Source organism: Bos taurus, chromosome 10 (genome assembly GCF_002263795.3).
Source record: "Bos taurus isolate L1 Dominette 01449 registration number 42190680 breed Hereford chromosome 10, ARS-UCD2.0, whole genome shotgun sequence".
Classification (NCBI taxonomy): Eukaryota; Metazoa; Chordata; class Mammalia; order Artiodactyla; family Bovidae; genus Bos; species Bos taurus.
The window spans coordinates 17,349,335-17,368,822 of NC_037337.1; the positions used below are offsets into that span (position 1 = coordinate 17,349,335).

The window sequence follows — 19,488 nt, forward strand, 5'->3', positions numbered from 1 at the left end:
CTGTATTTAATATCATTCCTCCCCTCATCATTGAGCACACAGCGGATGCCATCACGTTAAGGGAGTGATGGTGTCCCTGAGGCTGGCCTTAGTCAGGCCAGATAATTTGCATGTTTAGCCCAGCTGTACTAAGATTAAGGAACCTACTGTTCCTACAATAAGTTTTGCATTTTTTAAATTTTCTAATTACTTCTAGGAAATGATGTAGGACAAAATACTATAGCATAGTCACATTCACGCACACATGAGGCAGGGTGGACTGAACGGAAGTCATACTCAAGCCACATTTGTTAAGTCCAAGCTCAGCTCTTCACTCAGTAGTTGATGTAGAGAAATCCAAAGCCAGCAAATGGATGTCGGCTCCAGCTCATCCAAGTCTAACACACAAACTTTCTTATTGCCGGTTCTCATGGAAGTCTGGGGTTTGAATATATGCTACCTATGTGACGCAGAACCCCCAAGCCAGAATAGTGAGCGAATTGGTCCCAGGTTGGCAGTGCCCCCTGGTGGTTAGAAGAAGCAAATACAAATCCTCGAGTAAAGTGTTCTCACTTTGATTTGCCAAACTCCAAAAAACAAAACCCACTCCAGTACTCTTGCCTGGAAAATCCCATGGACGGAGGAGCTTGGTGGGCTGCCGTCGCTAAGACCCAGACACGACTGAGCGACTTCACTTTCACTTTCATGCATTGGAGAAGGAAACAGCAACCCACGCCAGTGTTCTTGCCTGGAGAATCCCAGGGACGGGGGAGCCTGGTGGGCTGCCGTCTATGGGGTCGCACAGAGTCAGACATGACTGAAGCGAATTAGCAGCAGCGAAAAACAAAAAAAACCCCAAACTCAAAGCAATGAGTCACCATGAACTAGAGTCAGCAGAGACAACAAGCCACAGATTTCAACCAGGATTTCTCAGCCTCAGAGCTATTGGCATTTGGGACCAGATAATTATTTTCCATAAGGGCTCTCCTGTGCATGTTTAGTAGAATACCTGGCCTCCACCCACTAAAAGCCAGAAGTGTGTGTGCACACTCACACACACACACACACACACACAGATACCACCAGTTTTGACAACTAAAATGTCTCCAGACATTTCCAAATGTCTTGAAGGAGAAAAATTGCCCTCACTTGAAAAACATTGATTTAGATCTTCAAAGACTTAAAATATTAGAATAATAAGATAGATCATAAAATAGCTGTGTATGAAAAACTTAAAGGCTTAAAAGACAGAACAAAGACAAATGATAAAGGGATAAGAAACTACCAAAATTTACAGGCAGGTGTTTATGAAGGCTCAAATAGAACTTCTGGAAATGAGAAAAATATAATCTATGAAATTAAAAATTCAGTGGATATACCAGACTAGATAAAGAATCACTGAATTAGAGGAGAGATTTAAAGAAATTGCCCAACTATATTGGAAGAGCAAAACAAAACAGAAAATGGAACAGAGAGGACAAAAATAAAAATCAAGGAAAATATAATGCAGAGGTTAAGCTACAACCAACTGAAGCTCCAGAAGGAAAGAATAAGGAGAATGAGAGATAGGCAATATATGCAGAGATAATGCCTGAGACTCTTCTGGATCCATATACACAGGAACTCCTGAAAATATCAAGCTGGGTGAGAGTGCAAGTTGTTATGTGCTAGATGGAGGAAAGCTGAAGACTAAGCCTCAAGGGCTTATCACTGAAACTGGTACACCAGTCCAACCCAGGGGCCACATGAGGGCCATGCTGGCATCAATGGCGCAGATGTGGGAGACCCGAAAAGGGAGTGGTACTGTGGCAGTGGCCTGAGTTTGGCCTTGAAGGATGTTGAGGGATGTTCACCCAATGTGACTTAAGAGACCTTGATTTGAGCCCTCTATTTTATAGGACAACCTGCAAGATTGATTGGAGGTGGAATGTAGAAGGGTAGAGAGGAAATGGGAAAAAAGGGGAAAGAGCATAAGCAAAGTTTTGGAGGCAAGCCTAACACTTTATGAGCCAAAGACCAAAAGGAGTCCTGTTCAATGGATTGGGGAATATTTGAGAGAGGAATTACAAAACTTATTGAATGGACAAAGTGAAACCAGCCTGGGGAAGTCCTTTGGGAGATAACCAGGTGTGTTTAGTCTTGAAATTGTAGGCCAAGGGTTGGTCAGCTGCAGCCTATGGGCAAGTCTGGCCCACAGCCTGTTTTTGCCAATAAAGTTTTATTGGAGCACAGGCACATCAGTTCATTTACAAACCATCTATGGCTGTTTTTGCACTATGATAGCAGAGAGGAGTAGCTGCCATAGATACCACACCATGTGGCCTGCAAAGCCTAAAATATTTACTCTATGGCCCTTCACAGAGAAAGTTTGCTGATCTCTGATCTAGGCAGAAGCAGCCAGGCAAAGAGGCCTTGCAGCCAATAACCAAGATTAAGAGGATAAACCTAGAAGTGGCTGGAGGACTGTGTGTTTTGTACGAGGAGGAAGAAAAGTGCTTAACCTTTACTGAGTTCCTACAAATGGCCCCCACTCCAGTACTCTTGCCTGGAGAATCCCATGGACGGAGGAGCCTGGTGGGCTGCAGTCCATGGGGTCGCTGAGGGTCAGACACAACTGAACGACTTCACTTTCACTTTCAGGCATTGGAGAAGGAAATGGCAACCCACTCCAGTGTTCTTGCCTGGAGAATCCCAGGGATGGGGGAGCCTGGTGGCTGCCATCTATGGGGTCGCACAGAGACGGACACGACTGAAGCGACTTAGCAGCAGCAGCAGCACATGTGCCATCCCTCCTCCCACATTATCATTAGTTTTCACAAGGATCCTGACTAGAAATTGTTACTATTTTATTTTTTTCAGAGATGAGTCAAATGGGATCCAGAGAAGTTAAGCGATTTACCCAAGGTCAGCCTGAGACTTAATTTCAGGTTGGTCAGATTCCAAAGCTGATGTTCTTCCTACCACACCTCACTGCCTTTCCAGGCGCTGTGTATCCCAGACAGAAGGTGACAGCCTCAGGCTGATGAGCTGGTTACTGTGTGTCATAGCCAGCAACAGTTTAAATGGGGGTGGTGGTGGTGTGGTCAGTGTTAACCTCTTCCCTTGAAAACAGATCCAGGGGCCTACTCTGACCGGAAGTGAGGGGGACCTCTGGCTCAGGGCTCCTCCAACAATTGCTTCCAACTTGTCCAAACATTGGCTCCACCTTGGCCCCCTCCACCCCACCCTGCCAGAGCCATTGGCTCGGCCAAGAATGCCTATCATACAACTTCCCTCCAGCTTCATCTCACAGCACGATGCTGAAGGCAGTTGGGCCATGTGATAGCATCTCTGTATCTATGAAAAAAAACACACAAGGGTTGGCAGCCCTGCGCAGTGCCACCCACAAGAGATGGCCCAGTTGATCTGCAGTGAAATTGCAACACAGCCTCTGCTTCTGCCCCAGCTGGATCCCAGGCCCTGGAGCAGAGCCCATCGGGGCTTGCTTCCACCCCCAGCCTGGCTTCTGTTCCTCCCATGACTAATTTGGATCCCCATCTGACAGCTACCATGACCACTCTGTCCAGATAGGGCCTAACAGACCTGCTTCTCGGTTTTGTGGTCAAACTGGTTCTTGAAACTTCCCCAGAGTTCCAGCAGGCTTGGGTCTGTCTGTGGGGAACTGTAACTGGCTGCCCCTTGGGGTTGAGCTGCTTGAGGGTTTGAGAAACCAAAAGAAAGAGATTAGGAAAGTACGAATTCTACCTAAGGCCTTGGTTATCTACATGGTTGTGGGACGAAATGGAAGTCTCCCCGGTGGATCCCAGTGGCTGGGTCTGTACCTTGTCAGCTCTCCCCTTTATAGTCAGATGCCATGCCACATGATCTCTAACCTCCAGCTTGTCCATGGGGAAATGGATGTAAACAGAGGCAGACAACCTTCCCAGAGGATATGGGAGGAACCCTGTGACCCCAGGCCTACTGACAGCCTCCCATGGACAGTTGCTACACCCTCCTACTCCTCTGGGAAACAGAGATGTGTGTCAGCTCCAGGGACACTGGGCCCATGCCTGCTGGTGTGCTGAACTGCTTGCTGGCTGTCCCCGATGCAGAGGGACAGCGGGAAGTGTGAGACACTGGCTCAGGCTTATCCCACCAGCCTTCCTCAAACACAGCCTGTTGGCCCCCTTGCTGTAGCCATAAGGTGTGTCCACATGGGGGGCAAGAAAGAAAGGGGTGGGGGAGCCAGAAGAGGACAAGGAGGACAAGGAAGATTTAAAGAGCATCTATTATATGCCAAGCTCAGCACAGGGCACATACAAACATCATTACATTTATTCCTTATGTGGGAAAGGAGACATAATTTATTAGACAAACATGTGCATCCCTGAGACATAGCACAGCTATAAGGACTATAGACCTGACTCCTCCTGTATCCCACCTCTGCCATAACTGCTTGTGTGATCTCACTTAACTCATCTAAAATATAGGGGTTCAAAACTATGACTAATGTCATATGGTTGTTACAGTGATTAAATGAGACAATGTGTATAAAGTACTTAGAACAACACCTGATATGAGCTCCCTGTGTTATATAGCAGCTTCCCACTAACTACCTGTTTTACACATGGCAGTGTGTACACATCAATGCTGCTTTCTTAATTCGTCTCAACCTCTCTGTTCCCCTCTGTGTCCACTCTCTATCTCTGCACCTCTATTCCTGCCCTGCAAATAGATTCATCAGTACCATTTTTCTAGATTCCATATATATGCATTAATATACAATATTTGTTTTTCTCTTTCGGACTTACTTCACTCTCTACGACAGACTCTAGGTGCTCTGTGATGACCTAGAGGGATTGAAGAGGGGGTGGAGGGGTAGGCGGAAGGCTCAAGAGGGTTGGGATATATATACAAATGGCTGATTCGTGTTGTTGCACAGCAGAAACTAACACAACATTGTAAAGCAATTATATTCCAATTTTTTTAAGTGCTAAAGGAAAAAATATAGACCTAGAAAATATAGCCAGCATGTTCTCCAAAACCTAAGACAAACAAAGATTTTTTTTTCAGACAAAAATATATATATATAATACCTGATACAGAGACAGTAAAGTCATAGTGTTAACTAATTCTGATTTTTTAATCTTTATTCTTGTTTTACTGTTGAAGAAATTGAGGCTCAGAGAGGAGCAGTGACCTGCCCAAGATCACACAACTAAAGAATAACAGATGCTGGCGTTCACCTCTGGGTCTGTCTGATACCACTACCCCCTATTTGAAGATTCTGAGTCCACACGGGGATTGAGATAGAAAGAGAAACCTGAGCGCCCTTGGGCAAGATAACTGCTGCAAAGGCAGCAGCTGGGGCTGTGGCTGGCCTCAGGAAGGGAGTGAGTCAGCCTCACAAGGTCGCGGGGTGAGGTCCCCTGGGAGGGGCTCAGGGCTTCTTGGCACCCTCAGGCCCTGAAAGGAACCCAGGTGGGGAAATGGCTCTGGGTGACAGGAGTCTACCCATCCCTGAAGAAACCAGCAAACGATTATGCAGAAAGAATTGAGAAGCACGCTCGGCCTCCAGGAGGGCAGGCTTAATGGTGGTGAAAGAGCCCCTGGCAACAGATAAACAGGAAGTCCTGTTGCCCAATACCAGATAGACACGCAAGCGGCCCCCACACACGAATGGTGGTACCGAAGCATGGCGCAGCAGCCCAGGATCCTGCCTCAGCCAGTCCACACACAGCCACAAAGTGGGCCAGGCCTCTGGCAACCGGGGAAGGTACACAGCCTCCCTGGGCACCCCTTTTTCCAGGCATGAAGTGCAGATGATGAGACCCAACTCCCAGGGCAGTTCTAAGGATTGAGGTTAGATTATGGGGTGGGATGTGGTGTGAGTGCCCTTTCTCAGTACAGAGTTCATGACCCCCTGCACCCTTAATGCTATGCCCAAACTGTCTCCCGTTCCCTCAAAGCGCTGGACTCAAGACAGGTTTCTACTGAGCTTCTCAGGTTCCTGGAGGGCAGGACTGAGCCTTTTCATATTTACAGCAACCCCACCCCTCTCCCACACCTGATGGAAAATAATAGTGCTACTTCAATATCCCTGGGGACTTCCCTGGCTGTCCAGGGGTTAAGAATCTGCCTTGCAGTGCAGGGGATGCAGGTTCAATACCTGGTCAGGAAACTAAGATCCCATATGCTGCGAGGCAACTAAGCCTGAGCGCCCCAACTTCTGAGCACGTGCACCTCAACTAGAGAGTCTGTGCGCCCGAACGAAGATCCTGCCTGCCACAATCAAGACCTGAGGCAGCCAATAAGTAAATAAATATTTTTTAAAAAAATATCCCTGGACAGGTGCAGCTTCTGGCCTCATCCCCATGTCCCTGGAACCAACCAACCAATCCGAGCTACCTCGACACATAATCACTGGCTGCCTATGAAGGTCTTGAGCTCTGCATCACCCGTGTTTAGAGAGGCCAGCACCACTTGGAGAGGAGGTTACAAAGGGGATTCAGTCACTGACTAGGAGTCAGATCTGCAGCCTTTGAAGCCCTCACGGGCCAGCCAAAGCCTCTGTTCCTGTGCTGTTGGACTTCGTGGCTGTTTTACAGACAGAGCCCAAAGCCTCCTTGATAAAAAGTGCTATCTACCTAATGAATGTATTTCTAGGGCGTTTAAGTTCAAAGCCAGTACAATACTGGAAGGAAGGAAAGACGAAAGAATGGAAAAAACAGGATGGGAGCTAGGGACCCCTGAGCCCAGCAGATGTTTCTACCAAAAGAGTCTCCTCACTTCCTGGGATCCCTGAGACTGAGCCCTACGGTCTAAGCAGGCAGGTCTGTGATCCCATCCAGCCCGACCTGTCCTAAGGCCTGAGGCACACCAGGCATCTGAGCAGAGGCTACATCACACGCAGTCTTTGGATTCCCTAATTGTTGCTCTGAAAATCTGTCAGAAGCTCCAAGGGGCACCAAAGCAGTTCTTTGGAAAACAAGCGGACAGCAGTGAAGGGAACCAAAGCCTCAATTACGCTGGGGACAGAAGCCTTTCAAAAGAGATGGTTTAATGAAAAGGTGCTGTCAAGAGCTCACTGTGTGGAAAGCAGCCTGTCCTTAGCTTCCTTTCTCCCTGTCCCCACCCTCCCCCACCTAGTCAGGAGCCAGCATGGCAGGCCCAGGACTTCAATGCCTAAGGATTAAGCCTGGCCAGAGAAGGCAATGGCACCCCACTCCAGTACTCTTGCCTGGAAAATCCCACGGACGGAGGAGCCTGGTAGGCTGCACTCCATGGGGTCGCTAAGAGTCAGATACGACTGAGCGACTTCACTTTCACTTTTCACTTTCATGCATTAGAGAAGGCAATGGCAACCCACTCCAGTGTTCTTGCCTGGAGAATCCCAGGGACAGGGGAGCCTGGTGGGCTGCCGTCTGTGGGGTCGCACAGAGTCGGACACGACTGAAGTGACTTAGCAGTAGCAGTAGCAGTAAGCCTGGCAGGGTTGGGAAGGAAGGAGCTGCCAGGCCAGTGCACAGGTCAGCTCTCTCAGGTCCTGTCCCCTTACCCAGCCTGTAACCTGGGTTCTGGACCCGTGGTTCTGTGACCCAGGCTTGGAGAAGACAATGCAGCCACGGTAGTTTTCTACAGCACTACTCATTGTTTGATGAAGGGGACTTTGAGCATAGATTTAGTCTTTATTAGTTACCTTGACAAGTAATTTCTAATCTAGCCTTTAAACAATCCTTTAAGTTGCTTACTCCATGATTCCCATTTTACAGATGGAGCAACTGCGGCGCAGGGGATCAGGGGAAGCAACTTGCTCTTGGTCACATAGCCAGAAAGCAACAGAGCAAGTGTTTAAACTAGGCAGTCTGGGTTTACAGCCACCTTTTCACAACTTTCCTCCTAGTCTTGCCCTTTCTAGTGTTGATATGCTTTCTTGATTAGCCTTCCAGACTGAGTCCAAGCTCCACCTGTAATCCCCAGGTGTTTCCAAGTCAAGCCTGCTTCCAGGCTCAACCCCTCTCCCCAACACAGATTATCTTCTTGGGTCCGGGAGTCGCTGCCACCTACAGGCCTCATGTGCAAAGACGCTTGAGCTCTTAGAGGTTCCCTGGGCAGAAAGGTGGCCTGGGGACCCAGCACCCACTGCGCTGCTGTGCTCCGCCATATGGCTAAGCAATGGGAGAGGGTGGGGAGCTTTAGCTCTGGAGAGTTCTGCATCTGGCCCCTTCTGCAATGACAATCTGGACCCCACAGGAAGAAAAAGGGTGGTGGGCTCTACAGGGAGGCAGACACAGTGGTGGGAGATGAGCCCCCACGGAAGCCTCACCACCTGGGATGAGTCAGCCTCCTGGTGCAGTCCCGCCTAAAGACAGGAATTAATGGAGCTCAGAAAGAATATTTATCATTTCCGTGCTACCTTTCTTTTGTAGCTTGCTAAAGACTTTAATGCCTGCACCATAATCCTGCCGGAGGAAACCCATGAAGCTCCGAATGTCCCTGTGTTTCAGAACTGTGCCGGACTCTTCTCCGCCAAGTAATTGGTAGGTATACACAGATTGAGGAGGGATTGAGAGAGCCAAGACCACTGGGGACAAACAGATTTAGCCGAAGTGCAGTCAAAATGTAGACCGAGCAACAAAGACAGGCATTTTCTGCCAACCCAGTCTAGTCTGAGGCTTTATTTCTAGACTGATCACTGGCTTGCTGCGACAGCCGCAGAAACCACCTCCCTGGGCCTTAGTGCTAATCGATACATGTGAATGGGGAAGAGGAGAGGGGAAAGAGAATGGTGGTTAACTTTGCACCTATTGAGAGGTGGGCACCGTGCAAGGTGTGCATGCGTGCAAAGTCGCTTCAGTCGTGTCTAACTCTGCAACCCTATGGACTGTAGCCCCCCAGACTCCTCTGTCCATGGGATTCTCCAGGCAAGACCACTGGAGTGGGTTGCCATGCCCTCCTCCAGGGTATCTTTCCAACCCAAGGATCAAACCCATGTCTCTCGTAAGTCTCCTGCATTGGCAGGTAGGTCCTTTACCACTAGCGCTACCTGGGAACCCCACTGTGCAAGGTGCTTTATGTGAAATACCTCCCAAGACCCCAAGTGGCAATTTTTATATCCCTGTTTTAAAAAGGAGGAAATGAAGTCAGGTAAACCCAGAGTCACATAGCTAGAATGCAAAGCAATGACAACAATGGTAACCAATACAACAATCATAGTCAGTGTTTATATGGTGCTTGCTGTGGTCTGGGAAATACACTGACATGTTTAAGCCTCACTGAAAACCACGGGGCTTCTCCAGTGGCTCCGTGGTAAAGAATCTGCCTGCAGTGCAGGAGGTGTAGGAGACGCGGGTTTGATCCCTGGGACAGGAACATCCTCTGGAGGAGGGCATGGCAACCCAGTCCAATATTCTTGCCTGGAGAATCCCATGGACAGAGGAGCCTGGTGGGCTACCGTTCATAGGGTCGTACAGCATTGGACATAACTGAAGCAACTGAGCTCGAGCTCACATTAGGTTGGTGTTGTTATGCCCATTTTGCAGATGAGGAAGCTGAGCAGAGACCTGTATGTCCCACCTAGTACCAGCAGCACCACCTTCCCTCCTGTTCATGCCACAGAACTGTTGTGAGCACCAGCAGTATTGGGGAGCAGAAACAATGTTCCTGCTGAGGAAAGGCACCCCTGGATCCACCTTTACTTCCTTCCTGGAGAGGGTCCCTCTCTGGCAGCAACAGGCACTTCACCTCTGTTGATGAGTTGAAAGCCCCAGGGCTTATACATGATTGTTACAATTTTTCCTGTGTCCCCAGAAAACTGGAGTGGGTGGTTTCAGAGGTGCAGAGCACAGTTGGGAAGAATCGTGGAAAGAGGGACTGGAGAACCGATTTAGTCATGAATGAGGAATGGATAAGAAAGTGGGAGAATAAATCTAAGATGGGCAATCAAGAATAGAAAGGTAAAAAAAGGAGGGAAAGAGCCCCTCCTCAAGGAGCCCCCCAGTGCCTGAACACCTGTGCCTACAGCCCCAGGCCCTGACCCTTCTCTTTGATCCCATAGGAACAAGAATGTACAGGCCCAAGGGTTAGGCTGGGCAAGGAGAGAACTGAGAGGAAGTCAGACAGACTGAATTTTGAGACCCACCTCTTCCACTTACTCACTGTGTCACCCTGGATAGGTAACTTAACCTCTCTGAGACTTAACCTCTTTCCTCACCTGTAAAAGGGAGATTACATCCTTGCCTTACAGGGATGATGTGTGGATTAACCACGGTGATGTCCAGACAGTTCTAAGCACAGAAGTGACTGGCCTCCGGCAGAGCTCGGTAAATTTTGGCTACAATTATAAGCTGTTTTAAAAGCACTTGGCATGGAGTAAATACTCCACAAATAAGCACCATACAAGTGTAAATAATTATTAATTATTATGATGACTAATCATCATTATTGTTGATGATAAACGTGAGAACTGCTACCCAAATGCCAGCTCCCCCACTCAATCTGTCTGCAGTTTTCACTCCTCAGCAACAAAGAAATATCCTGAGATGCAGAGCAATTGCTGATCCCATGTCGGCAGACAGGGAGCACTGACACTGTCTCGGTCCCCACCTCCGCCACTCCCCCTCCCCTTTCCCACCCCACCCCACCCCCAGCAGCACAGCAGGGTCTGGTCTCACCCAGGCAGGTGACGTTCAACCAAATGCACCCATCTGGTTGTGCATCTACTTAGCTCCTCTGCCTCTGCATTGTTAAATATTTTGGATAGCACCTAAACAGAGTACCTCTTTGCAATTCCTTGAGCCCTGGCTCATGTGCAACAAGGCAGACCTGCATACAGAAAGTGAACCGAGGAAATCCTGGTTCCCGGAAGCTCTGCCTCTGAGATGAGGCTGGTAGGCAAGGAACAGGCTCTCCTGAGCATGCAGATTTCAGCCTCGTACTGAAGAATCAGAGCAAGGCCTACAGAGGTGCCTAAGTCAGCACCCCGCATAGCAGAAACTCAATAAATACATGGATGACTGGATAGTCAGATGGATGCATGGATAGATGGATGAGTAAGAGTGAGCATAATAATCATGTCTTTTTTCCCCCTGACTTTCTGATGCTTTGAAATCTGGGGCTTTGCTGGCCCTGAAGAGTCTGCAGCTCCCAAGGCTAGTAAACTCTGAGATAGTATGAGTTTCATATGCAAACCAGCCAGTCCCTCTTTCCACCCATCCCCTTACCCTGCCCCCCAGCTACCTCCTTTTTCAGGCTTTCACACTTTGGGTCACTACCTACTTTCCCTCCTCACCCCAGGGGCCAGGTACCAGATTGTTAGGGTCAGTCCCTGCACCCCAGAGCACTGCTGAAATCATTCTAACTAGCAAATCCTAAACCTGCTTAGCTTGCCTCATTTGTTCCTTCCCTTGGAAACCACAGTAAAGACTCTCGCCCACATTTTCCCCTCACTCCTGCCTCCTGATCTACCCTGGTACTTCCCCACATAGCCCCTTGTGGCATGGCCTGCCCTCCTCTGGGGAACTGTGAGTAATAATCTACCTTTTCAACAGCAATCATCTTCTGAACTGCTGGCTTTACCATACCTGAAGAATAATAAAACCTACATTGTAAAACAGGAGGGGGAAGGATAGAGGGAAGGAAGGGAGGAGAGAAGGAAGGATGGAAGGAGAAAGGGAGGGAGGGAGGAAGAAATTAACCTATTGATTTCAAGTTTCTGTAGGAATGATCTGATCCACAAGTTTGCTCTATGATTTGAAAGAAGCAGCTTCCTCCTAGCAGATTCTGGATGTGTTGAGAGAATGATCCTCCACAGTGCCATAGGCCAGCAGTTATAACACTCTACCTTTGGGGACATACAGGCTTGGCTTTGAATCATGACCCTGCCTTTCACTGGCTATGAGACCTCGGGTAACTGACTTGACCTCTCTTGATTTGTTTCATATATATATATAATAACCATGCACCATCTCACTCTAGCATCAAAAATCTTGGAAGGTAGGTACCGTCCAGTAGATAGATACCTCCCAGTACCCAGTATCCAGCTTACAGTACACATTCCACAAATGATGAATATTATTACTTGGCCATTCTGCAGTCCTGCACCCCGAGTGCTATCTGGTAGCAAGACTTTTATCAAAATGTCATCTTTACCCAGAAATTCCTATTTGGGTCTCTTGGTTTCAGCATCCCAGAAAGGTGTCTCAAACTCCCTGCCCAGTCCCTGGCCCAGAGTTTGGGTTCAGCAGACGGAAGGCTGGCTGTGCTTAGTGAAGGAACTAGAGGGGCCCTGTATCCCACCTTGTGCTTCGATTTCCACAGCCCTGGAGTCACACTGACCCTCTTCCTGTAGAGATGCTGTTTGGCTTCCCCTGCTGATTTCAAAGTGAGGAGCAGGAGGACCTTTAAACTGGAATAGCATTTCCATTTTCCCATCTCCCCCGTACACCATCACTCAGTAAAAATAGCTAATTTTAAAATGGCTGCTCTTATGATGGACGAGATTAATGGATCTTGAAGAGCAGCCAGTATACCAACTGCTCCTGCAGCCATGATGAAAGCTAATAATGTAGAAAATTCTGCCAATTCCTTTAATTCATGAATATTTAAGCCTGTGAAAAATCTGTCAGATTATATCATTTTTTTCTGGTGATTTTCCGCCTAAGTACATTCGTGGCGGCCTGCCAGTTGCTCAAGAAACTTCAGCGGGAGCAAAACTGTTCTTGTTGTTGTTGCTGTAACCATGGGTTATCGTCTTCCTGCTGAAATGATCCCCCCTCCCCATCCCAGGATGGAATCAGGTTCACCTGACAGAGCCAAAGGCAACCCCTAGGATTTTACCTCAACAGGCACAGATTCTTCTAACCCAAAGCCTGGCACAGACCTATGAGATCCGAGCCCACGGTTTTCAAATGGTGTTCCACGGTACCCAGGGGTTCCTCCAGGGTCCCCGAGGTCCCCTAGCTAGAGATGCTAGGTGGTTGGAGTTGGGGGATGCAATCTCCACCTCCATCCAGCAGTTCTGCTTTCAGCAGTGAGGTTCTATCTAATATTTCCCTGGGAAGACATTTCAATGGAGTTTGGAAACCACCTTGTAGCCCAACCCCCACCTCCCAAAATAACAGATGGAGAAACTGAACCCCCCACAAGGGTAAGCAGTTTGTCCATGTCACTAAGTACATGAGCGGCGGCCTCTGAACTGTAGCCAGGGTCCCCAGCTCCAAGCCAGCTCGCTCTCCTTTCCAGCACATTCTGGCCGACCTCTCAACGGCCCAGCACAGCCTGGGTGGGGGAAGCAGGAAGCCGCCGGGCTCAGATGGGATGGCCGCCGCTCCCCAGCCAGGGTGGACAGGCCTCTCTCGGAAGCCAAGCTGTTTCCTCGCAGAGACAAGAGACAGACAATGAGCGTGGTTAGCGGCTTGGGAGGGAGGGGCGGCCCACTTCAGAGATGATTATCATGTGGGGACTTGGCTGAAGGAAGGAGCGAGCTGCTTTTTATAGGAACTCCAGTTCCTCGTTTTGTTCCCCTCGGGTGATTCTCCAAAGAAAGCCGACTTGAGTCAGCTGGCAGTGGCAGGGCGAGGCTGAGGCGGCCGGGCTGCAATGGCCCTGGTTCAGCACCTGCCCCAGCTGGTCACGTCCTCACCGGGGCGGCCCGCACTCTGCCAGGAGCCCAGGTCAGCCCCCATCCAAAATCAACAAGTCTTTTGTGCTTCTCCTTTAGACACGGTGTAATTACAGCAAACACGCATTGGCGGCGAGCAGCAATCATGAGACAACTGTTGAGGATTTCAGATGCGCTTGGCGGTGGCTCCTGGAGCGCAGCGCGAGGAACCGCAGCTCCAGTTGGCCCGTGCTGGCCCGAAAACAAGGGATTTGCAGAAGTCGGGAGCGGTGTGTTGGCACGGTGTCCACGCCATGTCGTTCATCAGCTATTTCCTTGATAGCGGGTTGCGTCTTACCACCAAGCCAACCGACTGACTCATGAGTCAGTGACTTAAAAAATAAATAAATACTTGAGGCCAGCTGTGCCCGCCGAGCAAAACCTGTCAGGCTGCAGACAAAGTGGGCCCCTGCCACTTTCCCGGGTGGTTTCATTTTTCCTCTTTTTGTCTTCTTGTTTGAAAACTATGAAAGTGAAACCGCACACCTCCCCCTGAAAGCTGCTGTGTTCCCACGGCTGGAGGAGGTGGGTGGGGGCGAGTCTCCCGCTAGCATCAGCATTGCCCTTCCGCAGGCCCCAGGGTCCGGCCACGCGGCTGGAACCCAGGCCCTACTGTGCCTGGCTCTGAGCGAAGGCCTGCACAGGGAAGTGGCCAAAACCCGCTGTTAGGTGGCTACAGTACATGGCCAAGAACCCACACAGGTGTAGCTAGATTCGTCCTCCCAACAGGTGATGAGGAAAATAGTGATGTGTGTGGGAAGTGTGTTAGTCACTCAGTCACGTCCGACTCTTTATGACCCAATGGACCATAGCCCTCCAGGCACCTCTTTCCATGGGGTTTTCCTGGCAAAAGTACTGGAGTGGGTAGCCATTCCCTTCTCTAGGGGATCTTGCCGACCCAGGGATTGAACCCGGGTCTCCTGCTTTGCAGGATTTTTTTTTTTTTGCAGATTCTTTACTGTCTGAGCCACCAGGGAAGCCCCAGATAGTGATCAGTATCCTCAATTTATAGATGAGGGAATAAAGGCTTCTTAGTTTAAGATTCATGCTCTGGTCCCACACTTAGTAAGCGGCAGAATTGGGTTTAAAACCCAGATTTATCTGATTCCAATGTTTTTCATATTCTCAGATGTATCATACCATGAATATGTAATACTATAGGGTGATTAACACTGACATGGCCCACTCACACCCCTCCCCCCAACCCCAAGGCTGACATTTAAGCTTGGGAAGCACAATCAAGGATGAATTAGACAATTGATGGTTTCACTGTAATTGTGGTTAACACCCTCAAGGAAGAAGGACAGGGTGTTTTCATCAGTGGACAGAGGGCCTGGCCTGGCCTGAGAGGCCTGAGAGGGATGAGGAGGAATTAAGTGGGCAAACATTCCTGGCAAAGGGAAGGGCAGGAACAAAGACCCTGAGGCCAGGAAGACTGTGTGCTGGATGCTGATGGAAGGGCACAGAGCTTGGAATGAGGGGGCCTTTAAGGGTGGAGAACTTGGTGGGGCATTGAAGGCCAAGGAAATAATTAGGGGCTCTATCCTAACAACATGGGGTAGCCATTGATGGGTTTTAAGTAGCGGCATACACAAATCTGAGATTTTTTTAAAGGATCCCCCTGGTTGTTTTATAAACAATTGGCTGAGGGACAGGAGAAGGTGCAGGGAGAGTTACCGATCGGCCAGCAATGCTGCTGGCTCTCAGTTTCCAGACTGGCTGAGGGCACAGGCTCTCTCCATCACCTCCCCGCACTGTGCCTCAAAGATGCTCCAAAGGCTCCATCAGCTAACAAGACAATCTCATAATCAGGGACTAACTTTACAGATGTGAAGCCAGGACTACTGCAGCCTGGCAGCGTGGTTCTGGGGATCTCGTCCTCCTCCCCCAACCCCTCCAGCTGAAGCCAGGGTTGGGGTGACTGCAAAAGCAGCACCCCTTTCCTCCTCTCCCTCCTGGTTCCACACTGTTCTAAGTCATTCTTTTGAGCAGTCCCAAATATTCCCTGGACCAGTCCCAGGACCTTGCAAAGGACACCGCCATTATCTTCAATACCTCCACCATAGTTTGGCCTCAGGTCAAACAACAGGGAGGGAACACAACCCCGCCCACCAACAGAAAATTGGATTAAAGATTTACTGAGCATGGCTCCACCCATCAGAACAAGACCCAGTTTTCCCCTCAGTCAGTCTCTCCCATCAGGAAGCTTCCATAATCCTCTTATCCTTATCCATCAGAAGGCAGACAGGAGGAAAACCACAATCACAGAAAACTAACCAATCTGATCACATGGACCATAGCCTTGTCTAACTCAATGAAACTATGAGCCATGCCGTGTAGGGCCACCCAAGACGGACAGGTCATGGTGAAGAGTTCTGAAAAAACGTGGTCCACTGGAGAAGGGAATGGCAAACCACTTCAGTATTCTTGCCTTGAGAACCCCATGAACAGTATGAAAAGGCAAAAAGATAGGACACTGAAAGATGAACTCCCCAGGTCAGTAGGTGCCCAATATGCTACTGGAGATCAGTGGAGAAATAACTCCAGGAAGAATGAAGAGACGGAGCCAAAGCAAAAACATCACCCAGTTGTGCATGTGACTGGTGATAGAAATAAAGTCTGATGCTTTAAAGAGTAATATTGCATAGGAAGCTGGAATGTTAGGTCCATGAATCAAGGCAAGTTGGAAGTGGTCAAACAGGAGATGGCAAGAGTGAACACCGACATTTTAGGAATCAGTGAACTAAAATGGACTGAAATGGGTGAATTTAACTCAGATGACCATTATATCTACTATTGTGGGCAAGAATCCCTTAGAAGTAATGGAGTAGCCCTCATAGTCAACAGAGAGTCCAAAATGCAGTACTTGAATGCAATCTCAAAAATGACAGAATGATCTCTGTTCATTTCCAAGGCTGCTGCTGCTGCTGAGTCGCTTCAGTCGTGTCCGACTCTGTGCGACCCCATAGACGGCAGCCCACCAGGCTTCCCCGTCCCTGGGATTCTCCAGGCAAGAACACTGGAGTGGGTTGCCATTTCCTTCTCCAATGCATGAAAGTGAAAAGTGAAAGTGAAGGCGCTCAGTCGTGTCCGACTCTTAGCGACCCCATGGACTGCAGCCTTCCAGGCTCCTCCATCCATGGGATTTTCCAGGCAAGAGTACTGGAGTGGGGTGCCATTGCCTTCTCTGATTTCCAAGGCAAACCATCCAATATCACAGTAATCCAAGTCTATGCCCTGACCAGTAATGCTAAAGAAGCTGAAGTTGAATGGTTCTATGAACACCTACAAGACTTTCTAGAACTAACACCCCCAAAAGATGTCCTTTTCATTATAGAGGACTGGAATGCAAAAGTAGGAAGTCAAAAGATACTTGGAGTAACAGGCAAATTGGCCTTGGAGTACAAAATGAAGCAGGGCAAAGGCTAACAGAGTTTTGCCAAGAGAACACACTGGTCATAGCAAACACCTTCTTCCAACAACACAAGAGAAGACTCTACACATGGACATCACCAGATGGTCAACACCAAAATCAGATTGATTATATTCTTTGCAGCCAAAGGTGGAGAAGCTCTATACAGTCAGCAAAAATAAGACCGGGATCTGACTGTGGCTCAGATCATGAACTCCTTATTGCCAAATTCAGACTTAAATTAAAGAAAGTGGGGAAAACCAGACCATTCAGGTATGACCTAAATCAAATCCTTTATGATTATAGAGTCGTGTCCAACTCTTTGTGACCCCATGGACTGTAGCCTACCAGGCTCTCCCATCCATGAGATTTTCCAGGCAACAGTACTGGAGAGGGTTGCCATTTCCTTCTCCAGAGGATCTTCCCGACCCAGGGAATTGAACCCAGGTCTCCCGCATTGTAGGCAGACACTTTACCATCTGAGCCACCAGGGAAGTCAGGAGACAGGTCTATGATTATACAGTGGAAGTGACAAATAGATTCGAGGGATTAGATCTGGTAGACAGAATGCCTGAAGAACTATGGATTGAGGTTCATGACATTGTACAGGAGGCAGTGATCAAGACCATCCCCAAGAAAAAGAAATGCAAAAAGGCAAAATGGTTGTCTGAGGAGGCCTCACAAATAGCTAAGAAAAGAAGAGAAGCAAAAGGCAAGGAGAAAAGGAAAGATATACCCATTTTAATGCAGAGTTCCAAAGAATAGCAAGGAGAGATAAGAAAGCCTTCCTCGGTGATCAATGCAAATAGAGGAAAACAATAAAATGGGAAAACTAGAGATCTCTTCAAGAAAATAAGAGATACCAAGGGAATATTTCATACAAAGATGGGCACAATAAAGGACAGAAATGGTATGGACCTAACAGAAGTAGAAGATATTAAGAAGAGGTGGCAAGAATACCCAGAAGAACTGTACAAAAAAAGATCTTCATGATCCAGATAACCATAATGCTGTGATCACACCTAGAGCCAAACATCCTGGAATGTGAAGTCAAGTGGGCCTTAGGAAGCATCACTAAGAACAAAGCTAGTGGAGGTGATGGAATTCCAGTTGAGCTATTGCAAATCCTAAAAGATGATGCTGTGAAAGTGCTGCACCCAATATGCCAGCAAATTTGGAAAACTCAGCAGTGGCCACAGGACTGGAAAAGGTCAGTTTTCATTCCAATCCCAAAGAAAGGCAATGCCAAAGAATGTTCAAACTACAGCACAATTGCACTGATCTAGCTAGCAAAGTCATGCTCAAAATTCTCTAAACTAGGCTTCAACTGTACGTGAACCGTGAACTTCCAAGTGTTCAAACTGGACTTAGAAAAAGCAGAGGATGCAAAAATCAAATTGCCAACATCCGTTGGATCATCAAAAAATCAAGAGAATTCCAGAAAAACATCTATTTCTGCTTTATTGACTATGCCAAAGCCTTTGACTGTATGGATCACAACAAACTGTGGAAAATTCTGAAAGAGATGGGAATACCAGACCACCTGACCTGCCTCCTAGGATATCTGTATATAGGTCAAGAAGCAACAGTTAGAACTGAACATGGAACAACACACTGGTTCCAAATTAGGAAAGGAGTACATCAAGGCTGTATGTTGTCACCCTGCTTATTTAACTTATATGAAGAGTACATCATGTGAAATTCTGGCCTAGATGAATCACAAGCTGGAATCAAGATTTCCAGGAGAAATATCAATAACCTCAGATATGCAGATGACACCACCCTTATGGCAGAAAGCAAAGAAGAACTAAAGAACCTCTTGATGAAAGTGAATGAGGAGAATGAAAAAGTTAACTTAAAGCTCAACATTCAGAAAACTAAGATCACAGCATCCAGTCCTATCACTTCATGGCAAATAGATGGGGAAAAAATGGAAACAGTGACAGACTTTATTTTTCTGGGTTCCAAAATCACTGCAGATGTTGACTGAAGCCATGAAATTTAAAAATGTTTGCTCCTTGGAAGAAATGCTATGACCAACCTAGACAGCATATTAAAAAACAGAGACATTACTTTGCCAACAATGGTCCATCTAGTCAAGGCTATGGTTTTTCCAGTAGTCATGTATGGATGTGAGAGTTGGACCATAAAGAAAGCTGAGCGCTGAAGAATTGATGCTTTTGAACTGTGGTGCTGGAGAAGACTCTTGAGAGTCCCTTGGACTGCAAGGAGATCCAACCAGTCCATCCTAAAGGAGATCAGTCCTGAATATTCATTGGAAGGACTGATATTGAAGCTGAAACTCCAATAATTCGGCCATCTGATGTGAAGAACTGACTCATTTGAAAAGACCTTGAAGCTGGGAAAGATTGAAGGTGGGAGGAGAAGGGGATGACAGAGGATGAGATGGTTGGATGGCATCACTGACTCGATGGACATGAGTTTGAGCAAGCTCCGA

At 48.0% G+C, this 19,488-nt stretch overlaps 1 long non-coding RNA gene across 1 annotated transcript; it reads left to right on the forward strand.

The window, feature by feature from the left end:
• The first annotated feature begins 1,112 nt into the window (after nt 1-1,112).
• On the forward strand, nt 1,113-17,971 carry LOC132346337 (uncharacterized). Its single transcript, XR_009496140.1, has 3 exons — nt 1,113-8,498; nt 9,501-11,865; nt 13,679-17,971. It is a non-coding gene; the product is annotated as an uncharacterized lncRNA (long non-coding RNA).
• The last annotated feature ends 1,517 nt before the right edge of the window (nt 17,972-19,488 follow it).